This window comes from Diadema setosum, chromosome 18, assembly GCF_964275005.1.
Source record: "Diadema setosum chromosome 18, eeDiaSeto1, whole genome shotgun sequence".
NCBI lineage: Eukaryota > Metazoa > Echinodermata > Echinoidea > Diadematoida > Diadematidae > Diadema > Diadema setosum.
The window spans coordinates 25,744,787-25,759,029 of NC_092702.1; positions in this window are offsets into that span (position 1 = coordinate 25,744,787).

The following is a 14,243-nucleotide window of genomic DNA, read 5'->3' on the forward strand; positions in this document are numbered from 1 at the left end:
GTAATAACAAAAGCTGGATCCCACCTTTTATAGGATTGCTCTATTTTGGATATCTCATCCATTTCAAACCCAATTTTCATCAAATAAAAATTGAATTCCTTTTGGAATTGCATGCTCTTTCACATATCATCGGAGGTTTCTCATTATCTCAACAAAAAATGTTTGAAATCCGAGGTTATGGTCTCAACCAAAACTACTACAATCCCTTTAACCTTGCCCGACTTTGCTATAATGCATGCTTACAATGAGAATTTCCAGTATACTGACGTGTATCTCAGGGGAATATGGGCATTGAATATGCTCGTTGATTTGTTTTAATTCAGATTAGTTTCCCATGATAATCATTGATGATATACAAATAAAACAAGGTTACCAAACACTAACAATATATATATATATATATATATATATATATATATATATATATAGTGAAAACTTTGAGCAAAGCAAATGGGTTTTCATCAGGATGAAAACCGATTTTCTTTGCTCAAAGTTTTCACTATTTATCATTTGTTTCTTGTCAATTTTCCCTTTCTTGTTTCAATATATATATATAAACAGTAAATGTTACAATAGATTTTTTTTATTTCTTGGGCCGAGAAAGATGATGTAATATTAGATTATTATGAAAAGAATCCTACAGAAGCATAATCTTGTAAAGTATAGGTTAACAATTGGCATGATGGCAAGATATGCAGAAAATGTACATAAAAATGATTTGTACAATAAGTTGCCTTCTCATAGTTTTGCTGTACACAATTCTATTTAGAGTGAAATGAAATATTTTCATCTGAGAATACTACGGCTGTCTACCACAAGACATTCATGAAGATGATAGCTATCATGATGTACGAGTGCTAAGGATTACGACCGAAAACCACTGGCAGAGAGAGCTATGCATATTGGTATATTAAGTAGCCTTTTCATTTGAAGAACAAGCTTGGGGATTTTTTAACTTTGGGTGGTAAGACATTGCAATTTAAGGGAACAGTGTAACTTAATGAATAAGCATTAATTGACTTCTCAATAGAGGTAAATGAAGAGATGATAAGTGTCTTGTGGGGTGATGGTGAAAATTGTAACTTCTAACAAAAAAAGAGATGATAACTAGGACCCCAAAGATAAAGTGTCTTTGAAAGCACTAAGAGACTGGTATATTCATTTCGTGTATATAGTGTAGTATGTTAATCTTGTTGTTGTTGTAGTCTTTTTAGACCCTGAAACACACTCGTTCCGTACTGTGCAAAATTCTGCGAAGGCATTTTAACACAAAAGATGGTTTCAGGCTCTGCCCAAAGGATTCGAGATGATTCCTGTCACCACCCCTCCCCCGTCCCCTTTATCAAGCTGATGCACTGATCACATATTAACGGAGGAGCCATTTTACTTTTTTTTTTTTTTATAGGTTGCGTCCTTGCGTAGTCTAAACCTAATTTGCAACAGCCTCATACTGATTATCGTAAAAGAACAACACATTATAGGGGATCGATGCAATACAATGCACTGCCCTATACCCTGAAATTGACCTCAAGTTCAGATATATTTTCTAAGGGATTAGAACATTGTATTTCTGATTTTATGTGATTATTGTTTGTGTAACATGTAGATGTATATTCCTCATTCAGTTTCGTTCTCTGTTCAATATACATAAATGCCTATATGTATATTCATGTGTGTATATGCAATGTAAACGTATATAATTCTCATCTGAAATATTTCGCTGAATGTTTGTATGTTCTTCTTGTGTAGCTGTACTGTTTGTTGATATTTCTCATGAAAGCGACACCTCTGTAAAACAGCGCTGTTACGATAACAGCTAGCCCTGAGTAGGGTCATCCCTCCGTTGAAGGTCTATTTTATGTAATATAATTATCTTTGTTTGTATATCTTTTTAATGACAGAAAGTAAATATGGTACAATACAATACAATACAATACAATACAATACAATACAATACAACACGACGCAGGGAGAGAGGAGAACAGCCAACGCAATCGTCGTCTTAACGTCTGCGTCGCGAATCTAAAGCTCCCTAATATTTGGAATTGCACAAACGCTTAAATGTTTATTACAATTAAAGGGACATTCCAGACGATTTTCATAATCTCACATCAGGTAGTACATAAATCAACAGCTCCATGCATAGATTTGTGAAATTTATTGTGATTCTTGAACAGAGAAACAATACTTTCAAAAACCTTAAACAAATTACACTGAACAAGGATGATTACATAGGAGGTTCACATATTTCAGAAATGTAGCAGAGTAATTCCATTACAATACCGCTTGCTTGCGAGTTCACCTGTGTATAATTTATGGATGCCTTCTTCTTTTGTTCTGCTTCCTTGAGCCCCAACTCATGCATTCTATGGTGACCCTGCCATGTCATCATCCTTGTTCATTGCAGTTTGTTATAAATTTCAAAAATATTCAAGTTCAAGTTCAAGTTGATTTTATTTCACTTCCAACAAACAAATAAGAAATACAAAGAAACACTCATATACACAGACGTCATGAAATCAGTACCACAATGCGATGAACAGAATAACATTGTAAGAAAAATATAGGTAAATTATCAACAGAGATACAAATATCTGTTACGTCACAGTGGTAAATGCATAAACGATATTGCTGGAAATGGAGGGGACTGCTAAAAAGCAGAGCTTGTAGAATGCAGTCCCCTCATCAAGAAAAAAAAATGCAAAAAAAAAAAAAACAACAACAACAAATTTCCCTAAGCGGTAGCAAAAAAAAAAAAAAAAAAAAAACAGACAAGAGTAATACACAGATACAAGCACACTTACGGACGCACATTAACAAACACATGGCGGCTCTCTTGTAAGGAAAAAAAAAGAGGAGGATATAGTAGTGAAGAAGGTAGTAAGTCCGAGGTGGACAAGGGGGGGGGGGGGGAGGAGGGGAGAGGAGAGGAAAATGGTGGGTCGTATGCAGGGCACTGGAGGCACAGAAGCACGGGCTCGCTGGTGAAGAAAGAGTAGTGAGAATAACGAAGCAACAACAACTTTGAAAATCAAAAGTAAAAAAAGAAAAATGAATTATGCTGCGTACGAAGTTTTGAGATAATTCTTTAACTTTAAAGAAAATGTATGAAAACTTAAAGCTTCTTTTATGTTATTATCCAGAGAATTCCAGAATTTTGGTCCAGAAAAGGAGAATAAAGATTTTGCAAAAACCGTTCTAGTCAAAGGCAAATGATATTCATGGGATTGACGGGTTGGATATGCATGAACAGTTTCATTCTTTAAAAACATGGAATCAAACACAAGGGGGAGAGAATGGTTGGTGAGTTTATACATGAATTGTCCTAATTGCAATTCTGATTCTTCATCCCAATTACCATTAATTCTGAAACTCTGTCCTAAGTATAACTTATTCATAGTTGTTCAAATGCAAAAATCTGAAAATCATCCGAAGGTCTCCTTTAAGCCTGTATCGAAAATGTATAGCATGTTTGTTTCCTTTTTTTTTGTATGTATATGTGTGCATGTCTTTGTTTGTGTGTGTGTGTGTGTGTGTGTGTGTGTGTGTGTGTGTGGGTGTGTGTGTTTGTGTTTATTAAAGCGTGTGTGAGTGTATTTATGGTATTCCTTATCGGTGTGTAGGCTAACCACCACGTGGAATGTCTTCTTTGGGAAATTTGTCAGACAGGGTTGACAGCAGTCTTAAATAGTCGTGATGCCACCCGTCAACGGATTAGGAGAAAGCGAGTGCTTTCACCTACGGTCACTTCAATCATAAGCTCCAATGATCCATATCGCTGCAGCTCTCAACAACAAAGTCGGCTTTTTTACAATTTCTTCGCTTGCCACCATATCTATAATGAAAGGAATGACAAGAGGTGAACAGGGGGTAAAAAACTAAATGGAAGAGTCTGATGAACAGGAATAGAGAAGTGACGCCTTCGCACAGATATGAAATATAGAGATATCGATATAAGAGTGATACAAATAAGTCAGTGATAGACATAATGAAACTGAGGAGACAATACAGGGCAGATGGAGAGAGTAATGTAACGTAGTATGGGTTAAAAATTACCAACAAATCCCATTTCCTTAGCTGTTTGCAGTTCGGCATTTGATAAATGTTTGTTTGTGACAGCGCATTTGTTTACACCACCTTTTCTATGGGTGGAGAATTAAATGACCGGAATGAACATTCCTAGGTACATTAACCGTGTCGTGTTGTCAAATGTCAAGGAGACATTATTTTGCTTATTAGAGCATACTAGTAATTATTTTCATGCGTGTCGTTTGCACTTGCTCTCACTGTCTGCGCGCGTGGGAGTGTGTGTGTTCGATTGAGTAAGGTTGTGTGCGCGCGCATGGATACGTCCCCCAAGTCAGACACAGTGGAGTATTCGTCCAATAGATTGTAGATGAATTGTTATCGATATAAATGGAGTGAATATCGAAATATGCTGTATTTGTACATCATCGGTGGTCGTGGAAAGTAGCCAGTAACGAGGGCGGCTAATTCTTTCGATGTGCAGAGAGCGACGTCTACTTCTTAGAGTTTCGGTGTTTTGTAGACCGTCAAGATTTCCGATAAAGGGTCGCCACCATTTTCCGACTATACGGCCTAGGTTTGAATTAGAGTAAGTTGTGCGCCGGAACTGATTGCAGCAAGAAATCGAATTTTTCCAACGGGAGTGGCGGGCCAAGAAAGAGCAAGGAGAAGAGCAATAGTCACACACCAACACTGCTTCAGAGTAAGTATTAAATACAAACATAACGTGCCTTTTGACTCACCTGTGTTTTGGAGCCTCTGTCCGCCTGTCTCTCTGTTTTCAATCATAAAAGCCATCCATTATTACTACTTTTATTAATGTCATCATCATTTTTATTATCAGGCTTTTAGATACTCTCCATCGTAAAAACTGTATCACATATTATGACAACAAATGCACAAAACAGATAAGATACACTAAATCATTACAATTTAGGAAAGAGGTAAGATTCAAACAGTTTTTGAAAAGTATGTTCTGAACTTGCGGATTTCATGAAATTGGGAAGTTTGTTCTATTCCTTTGTTGTTGCTTCTGTAACAGTGAAAGTACGATCCCCAGATTTCTTCGAGATCTGAGACAGGAATGACGGAAGGCGTCCGTACTAGAGCATTGATTCCTTCTAAGAGGCGTATATGATTCAAGGCAATTGCTTACGTATTTTGATGCCTGGTTTGGAATGCTTAATTTATTAACCAACAACAATGTCTTGAATGTAACCTTTTCCCTATCAACCTGAAGGCCAGTGAAGATACTTTCATAAGAGTGCGTGATAACGACGACTTCCCACCTTAACATGCGAGCAACCCAATCCCTTAACCTTAATCTACTTAATTGTGCACATGTACCGCAGGGATTTCGTTAATAAGGAGACCATTACCGCGTGATTACAATAGTCTGCGGTGACATGTCTTCCTATTGTTTTTGAAAAGTATGTTCTGAACTTGCGGATTTCGTGAAATTGGGAAGTTTGTTCTATTCCTTTGTTGTTGCTTCTGTAACAGTGAAAGTACGATCCCCAGATTTCTTCGAGATCCACAGGAATGACGGAAGGGGTCCGTACTAGAGCATTGATCTCTTCTAAGAGGCGCATATGATTCAAGGCAATTGCTTACGTATTTTGATGCCTGGTTTGGAAGGCTTAATTTATTAAACAACAACAATGTCTTGAATGTAACTTTTTCCTTATCAACCTGAAGGCCAGTGAAGATACTTTCATAAGAGTGCGTGATAACGACGACTTCCCACCTTAACACGCGAGCAGCCCAATCCCTTAACCTTAATCTACTTAATTGTGCATAATACCGCAGGGATTTTCCGACATGTTTGTTAATTTACAGATCAGCAGTTGCGATCTTAACAAATTTAATTTGTAGAGGGAGACAAACTGAAGAAACTCACACCTGAACCTTCACCCCTCTTAATAATATCTTTCTTTCATTTATCCTATGCCTTGTCCGGCTTGGACTACTTAACATAACAATGTCGGAATTTCGGAGCTTGGGTATTTGTTCCATGTTCATCGTGTCACTGCCGGCAACCAGGGACAGCCTGGTGGTAGTGTCGCTGCCCGGAAAGCAGTAGATGACTGGTTCGAGTCCCACTGGTTCCTTTTTTCCGACATGTTTGTAATACAGATCAGCAGTTGCGATCTTAACAAATTTAATTTGTAGAGGGAGACAAACTGAAGAAACTCACACCTGAACCTTCACCCCTCTGAATGATATCTTTCTTTCATTTATCCTATGCCTTGTCCGCCTTGGACTACTTAACATAACAATGTCAGAATTTCGGAACTTGGGTATTTGTTCCATGTTCATCGTGTCACTGCCGGCAACCACGGACAGCCCGGTATATAATTTGTTATGGTGTCCCATGCCACGTTTAAAATCGACACTTTGGTTAAGTGGCTTTATCAATGCCTTTTGAGAAGCTTTGTAATTCACTTTCCTTTACACACATACAAACAAAAATAAAACACTATACCAAACCTAAAAAACGAACCTTAATTTGAATATCTTGAAAGGAGTTATTAATATATTTACTATAGTCGTGATAGTATTATATAAAGATGTTAATGATTTATCATCTTGACCAACATCTTGAAAAATAATTTCTTTAGAGTTTAATCAATCATGATGTTAGACGTATACACGAGTTATGATATCTCTCATTAACAAGATGTGAATTGAATATGCCATTAAATTCTACTTGTTTATAATAATTGCTAGATCGTGTACTGCGTACAAGGGAGTTAAAGTAAAACTAAGCTCCCGCTGACTTCTAGAAATTGCACTTTAATCGATTATTCAAATGGATGCTTTTATAACTGCGAATCAGGAAAAATGAATTTATACAATGAGATTTCACCTTCATAAACTTAAGAGTTATCATAGTAACAAGCAACATTTATCAATCGTTGAAAATAAACTACACATTGTAAATTAATTACACGTACAATATTGAAGTGGTTGCTATACGTAATTTAAAGCTACATGAACTTGTTGCCGTATAAGATACAAAGCTGTCAACATGGAAAATGAATACCGGTAGTTTAAAGCATGGGGCAACATCTGAAGGCCAGAAGGGCGTTGAACCCGCATTACAAGAAGACAGAGGATGTGGAGTCACATAAGTGGCCGCAGGATTCATAAGAAATTGAACCGAGGAAAAAGACAAAAAGCTATGCATATAGAGCCTACATCAAACTAAAACCGGTATGGGATTTACGCTACTCAGATAGTGGCAGTTATAATGTGACGGAAGAAATAAACTATAATCATATACTGAGTATATGTTTTGGAGCCAGTCAACCGCTAACAAGCACGACAATCCCTACTTTTTAGTCACTGATAGACAATATTATACGACTTAAGAGACGAAGTAGGTTTTGCAAATCAGCGGCCCGTGTTTCTGGCCAAATACACCAGCATAAAAAGAAACAGTACAACAGGGCGGTAGTGCAACGACCAGACAGCTACCAAGCAATTTATGTAAGACATTTGACGTTGTCAAATGTCACCATGTATGTAATCAAGATTCACGAACAAACTTATGTAAAATGCTGTAGATTACTTGCTTTTCAACTTTCAAGCCAGGATGGTGCAAATCCTACTCTGTTGTCAAGAATAGTGTGGCCTGAATTGCAATGATCATTATTCCACTGGAAAGAAAAGAAACAAATAAAGAATATGTAAGCAGCGCCATCTGTTTGAATGAAAAGAATGAGAAGAATGAGAAATACTCTCTGATTGCGATGAAAAACAGGCAAATCCGACCTTCGTTAATGCCCCGAAAATGATTTTCTTTACAGACAAACGAGGACATATTGTTGCTAATGGATATCAAAAAATTGAAACACCTAAACGAACGAATCCGATCAATCCCCATCTTAGTACAGACAGACTGTCTAATCTGCTCAAAGTTTCTAAGGAGAGTCGAGCAATGACAAAAACCAACTCATTAACGCATTGCCTCAGGCGGATTATAGAGAATGGTGATTTTTTTCTTACAGTTCGATGATTATTGAAAGAATAATGATGTATAAGGTTAGCGTAGGGCTTTTTATGACCAGTCACTCGTCAGGTAGTTTTAAAGGGATTGTATAGTATTGGTGGAGATGAGAATTGGGCTTTTAACTTCTTGTGAGATACCAAGAAACCACTTATAAAATTGTACAGAGCATACCATTTCAAGAAGAATTCAAAGTTTATTAGAGGAAAATCTGTATTGGAATTGCTGAGACATCCAAAAACAAAGTAAAACCAAGCGATCCTAATAAAAGGTGGGTCCTGTTTTTTTTTTTTTTATATTAGGAATGCTCTTTTATTGGATATCTCGGCCAATTTAAACCCAATTTTCATCAAATAAACGTCGAATCCCTCTTGGAATTACATGCTCTTTCATAATCATGAGAGGTTTCTCATCATCTCACGAAAAATATTAGAAACCTGGGCCCCATTTCATAAAAGATGTTAAGATGGCAACTCTTGCTGGAATGACAACTTCCAATAGCAACAGCCAATCAGGAAGCTGGATTATTGTCGTTACCGTGAAAATTGTCATTCCAGCAAGAGTTGCTATCATATCAACTTTCTATGAAATGAGGCCCTGAAGTTAGGTTTCAACCAAAACTATACACTCCCTTTAAGCACAGGAACTTTGTATACTTAATTATTGTGAGTTCTTAACAGTATTTAGTTTAAGTTATTATTTCTTAGTTTAGGTAGCTTTCAGTCGTTCCAGGTTTTCCAAGGCGATGGAGCTACATGAAAAGTTTCCATTCGCATTTCTAGTTTGCAGAATTATACGAGCTTTGTTGAGCATAATTTTGGTATTCTGGTCAGTTTGGGCTCCTCTCAGAAGCGATAGGCATGGTAATTTGGTGACCGAAAGGTTGGACCTAAAAATTTACATACGGGCTCGATGGCTCACCACTGCGTTGGCACTGGGCGTCTCGGCAGACCGGCCGCGGTAGCTGTGGGCGTGGACGTTCACGTTGGGATGTAAGCAGAATACGCTCCCGGTCGCACATCCGACCAACAATAAATGGGCCCGGGTCTGTTTCATAAAACTGTTTGTAATGTTACGCATGACTTTAAGAACGATCAATACATGTTTATGAATGTGTGACGAAACCAATTTTGCATGCCATGTTTTTATTCATAGTTTGGACAAATAAAGAAATGAAATGAAATGATTATGAAGTGCAAATATGTGTGCCCACGTTTTTACAAAGTACTACTGTATGTCGCCATTACATCTTCATTGAGGCAAAAATACACTTTCAAAAAAATCGTGTGTTAACGTGAAAAAAATAATCATTATCATTTGCAAATTTCAACTTTACCTATTGAGATGAACAACGATTAGGAAACCCACTTGGCTTGCCATATCTAAGGCGTTCGTAAAGTCGTGGGTACCTTTACGAACAGCTTAATGAAACATGGCCCAGCAGTCGCAGCACCACCACCGAACGATACTTGGACTTGGTAATCGTTGGACATTATGTGAGTAGTAACGGAAGTGGGGCTGACTATCCTGGGGAAGACGATGGCAGTGATTACTCGCATTCGGAACGCTTCCTTTATAGGAAATATGCTAATCAGCATGGCCAAAGTGAATTATCAAGTTAATTATCTGGAGTACAAGACTCGAAACAAATGGGTTTCACAGAAGGAGCATGATAATATTGACCAATAAGCTTCCATGACATACAAGAAGAACAACGTTATTGCTGGTTTCATTCAATAGCTGGAAAGGGGATGGGGAAAACGGGTGGAAGCTAAAATCGACTCCGACATTAACTCGATCAAAAATACAAACAAACTGAGGTGATGATGTCGTCAAATAACTTTCTCATTTCATGGTATTTGCACACACACACACACACACACACACACACACAAAATCATTAGATGCGTATTTGTGGGCAATAATTCGGCAACTACGACTTGATTGGTAGGTTTTTGTTACATAACGAAGAAAAGAATGATGTGAAGGGTATGATTCAATCTTTTTCCTTGTAAATCAAAAGAGGTAATTTCGATGAGATTTTTCTAATTTTCCGCACACCGTGCATTTATCATTATTGCCATCCTTAGTAGGGATACAATATGTACCACTTTCTATTAAAGTCACTGTTTACCACTGGGAGCAGTAATTAAACAAAAGTTAGAGTTATCTCATTTAACGCATATGTATAGTTCAATTGAATCACAAAAACACTCTGCCATCTAAATAATTGCAATAAAGCCACAAATATAAAGAGATGATATCACTTATCTTCTAAATGAACCATAACTGTTGACGGCTTAATCTAGAAACTGTTTTAATACAGCTATTTTTCACATTTTGTATATCTAATAATTTACGGTATACTTACCGTTGATTATACTCATTAAAATTTTTACATTGGTTGTTTCTATCTCAAACTCACATTTAAGAACTATTCTGAAGCTCTAAAGCTTTTTCTTTTTTTTTTTGATCTGCAGTGGTAATCAGTAACTTGCCATGAAGGTCAGGACGACACAGAGAACTTCCATCCAAAACTTTCCCTTTCTTACCCTCCAGCAACAAATGCAAATTATACGCCGAGTACTGAATGGCGAGAAGTAATTTCATTTTCTGCAAAAGCAATTATTTCCTTTCATCTTCAGATCAGCTCTTAGATATCTTTGTACAAGTAATTACGCCGTCCTTGTTTGAATAATTCATGGAGCCAAAGGTAGGTTTTGAGTTTTTTTAATGTCTCATTAAGAGCAAAAGAGAACTTAGAAGGGAAAGCACTTCTTTCCTATTTGTCATATCCTATGCATACCAAATATCGTTTGAGAAAAGGGCTTCAAATTAATGAAAGATTCACTTGACAAACAGTCCAATAGGTCATTTGAAATGCATTCAATTTTTGTTAATCTTATCTAGTTCTTACCCGATGCCTCAATAACAGACCAATGCGACAACAACTACAAAATTGCAAGAGAAATCAATAGAGTCATCCTGAAAGAAGTGGTTGTCCAAGGAATATCTCTTCTCAACAAACCCATTGAATTCAAATTCATTAAATTCTTCCGTCGAGATGTTTTCACTGCATATGATTGACAAATTGCCCTACACGTGTACATCGACGTAAATAAGCCGATTGATCAGTGTTTTAGTAGTAGCCATGATTAACAAAAAAGTCATGGGCGTACATACTCGAGCAGGATTCGAACCTACGACCTCCTGATCACCGGACAGGCGTCATCTCCACTAGACCACCGAGCTTCCACTGAAAACCCATTGAATCTCTTGGCATTGTTGATGGTGAAGTATTGTTTGCATTTTTTTTAAAATCAGAAATGATTGGGACCTGCGCGGAAGTACACGGTGACTTGCGAATGGCCGAAACTTTAGAAGATAGTTACCAAACAAGGCAGAGCGAATTGTTCACTTATTCTTGTACAGACTGAATTCCAAAGGGATGGTAAAGTTTTCGTTGAGATAGGGACTCAGATTTAACTACTTGTATTTGCGAGGTGATTAGAAACTACTTATGAAATATGAAAGAGCATACAATTTAAAGACTAATTCAAAGTTTATTTGATTAAACTCACTTTGAAATGGCGGACATATAAAAAAGAATGAAAGAAAATGGTTCTAATAAAAGGTAGGTCCCATCTTTTATTAAGACCTCTTTGTTTTCAGATATCACAACCATTTCAAAACCAATTTTCATCAAATAAACTTTGAATACCTCTTAGAATTGTATGTTTTTTAATATTTCACAAGAGGTTTTCAGTATCTCACAAAAAGATGGAAACCTGAAGCCCCATCTCATCCAAAACTATACCATCCCTATAAGTGCGCCAGAGACTCTTTACAATATGTATACAAAGACATGGGGTTTTCTGTGTCAGATGTGTCAAAGCACACAAAGGATTAATTGAAGGGAAGGATGCATGATGCTCCAAGAAATTGTTATGACATAATTATATTCTTCTAAGGTTTCCGTGATGGCAGAACGTTAGATGATTGGTGGTTTCATGGTACATCTTGTATTCTGCTGTTAATCGTTATTCCAAGGTATTTTATTCTGAAAAACACAAAATCCATATACTCAGATGTTCTTTAGTCCCCCTCCCCCCCCAAAAAAAAAAAAAAATATATATAAATAGGTTTTGTAAACTCTGGCTAATGCAAACATTTGTAGGGTTATTTAGACTATTCGTCATTCCGAAGGTTCGTTAGTTCTTAATTGGAGATGAGATTCGGATTATCGATTTTTTTTTTTTTTAGATAGAACTTACGAGCCTTCGGTACAACGAACCTTATTTCATTTTCGGATTAACATATCTTCGGAATAACGAGCTTATTTCGTTTTCGGAATAAATGAATCTTCGGATTAACAAATCCTGTTTCAGAAGGTAAAAACAGGCTGGATGAAACGTCGAGAATGAGTAGGTCCTTCACAGGACCACTCTCGCATCAAAGAAAGAATAGATGGTGAACCGTCAAACCACTCACCACTAAATTATAATGAAGTCTTGATGATTTCACAGCATGCAATTTGAAGTCCGAGGGAAGTAAACTACCCAAATATATATACCTTTTGGTCAAGTCTACTCCCCCCCCCCCCCCCGTCGGACAGATGGAGAAAGTGAATGGAGTTACATTTTAGTCTTCTTGACAAGAATGGCTGAAATTGAACACATTCATTGGCAGAATATCATATTGGCACATCATAATTAGTGCTGTTATTGATATCATCTAGAGTAAAAGTAACGTCCGGAGACCATCGAGATTGAACTGATGATAAAACAAGTTGTCTGACCGTTGTTCTTTTAATTCAGTATGAGATACATATAGATTTCATTGTAATGATGATGGTGATACTGTAATGATTGGGAATGATAAGGAAGGGTTGTTTCTGATGACCCTGCCGCTAGAAGCTCACGTGTCAACCATGAGTATCGAAGTTATTGAAATATCTCTGTCACCCAGCACATGCCCAGTTACGGTTAATGGATCAGGGAAAGCTCATGAATAACCGTTCTTTGATTTCCATTCTAAGTAATCCCAGAAATTGAGAAGGCTTTCAGCGTATTCGCATAAAAGAAAAAAGAAAAAAAAAAGACTAAAACAATCAAACAAACAAGCAAACAAATAAAAAACAAAAACAAAAAATAACAAAAACAAAAAACAACAAAAAACAGCAAAAACCAACAAAGCAAAAGAGAAGCTAAGCAAATTCATTATCGATTAAAAAAAAGGGAAGCAAAAAAAAAAAAAGAAACAACAACAAAACAACCCAACTTTGCACCACAAGGCACAGGTTTGCAAACATATAGATATTTCTATCAGATTGCGTTTTTTATTGCCAGTATGAATCGGGTCCATGTCAGTCAAAAATAAAATTATATCAAAGGCTTAATCTCTTATTATGAAGGGTATCCTATCTGACCTGCCAAATGCCCTACTCAGGGACATGCACGCCCTAGGTTACAAAGGATTGGTTTGGCACACAGATCGGTGTAATGCTATTTAGGTTTGCGGAAATGAGGCGTGGCTGCCATGTACGTCGTCTGGGGCTGCATAGATCAGGACACCACCATGAAAGTCGATCTTCGCAGAACAGAAATATTCGACAGGGGATGAGATTTCGATGTCTGTTGCACCGTAATAACCATGTTTATGGCATATTTATCTACTACATGAATCTTGTTCTCCCTAAACCTCCCTCTTGGCAACATCGCCCTATACCTTAAGGCGGTTTACCCCTGGACTTTATTATTCAACTCCATTTGTATTCTCAGTGTTCAAAAAAGGGAAATCTGAGAACTTATAGGTGAATTTGTGGGCCATGAACTAGCGTTAATATCTACAGTGACCTCGCTTGGCAAAGAGGTTATTAAATGTAAAGACTACCGAAGTATAAATAAATTTTCGTTAAAGCATGTACGTACCTATAGGCACACCTGCAACCTCACATCTCCCCCTCCCCCACCTCTCTCCCTCTCTCTATACATACATAATTATATACACGCATACACGCACACATACCATTATATATGGGATATTATATGATAGGCCTACCTGTGCTTTGGTGTCTTGTCCGCTACCGACGGTTTCACGCTGTGACGATCTTCTGGAGCTATAGTGAGTGTGAAACGACAAAACTCTGGCCTCGATACGTATATATAAGCATCTATTTGCAGACACAAGATGAAGAAACAACGTG